We start from the raw sequence: 408 nt of genomic DNA, 5'->3' as shown, positions 1-408 counted from the left end.
GACATTGCTTATAAAAATATATATTTAATATATTATAAAAGATTTATTATGTTAATTGTAAATAAGTTTAATTTACTCGTCTTTTACAGATTTGATTATTTAATGGTTGATTATTTAATTAAAAAAATATGTAAATTAGTATGTCTAAGAATTCATAATGACTAATTTAATAATTAATTTTTTACCTCTATGTAACAATTTTTTGTTATCTTTAATATTTCAAATAATAACTTTAAAATGGAATTTTTCTTTTTATGCAAATTGTCATGATACATAATAAAGTGACTTGTGTAATGGTAATATCAGCTATGATCAGCTATAATTTACTTTATTTAGTATTTATTAATATTAATAATAATTAATAAATATTAAATAAAATAAATTTTAATTTTTTTAACTGTAAATCTG

This window comes from Arachis ipaensis, chromosome B06, assembly GCF_000816755.2.
Source record: "Arachis ipaensis cultivar K30076 chromosome B06, Araip1.1, whole genome shotgun sequence".
Classification (NCBI taxonomy): Eukaryota; Viridiplantae; Streptophyta; class Magnoliopsida; order Fabales; family Fabaceae; genus Arachis; species Arachis ipaensis.
Note: the sequence above shows the minus strand (reverse complement) of the source record.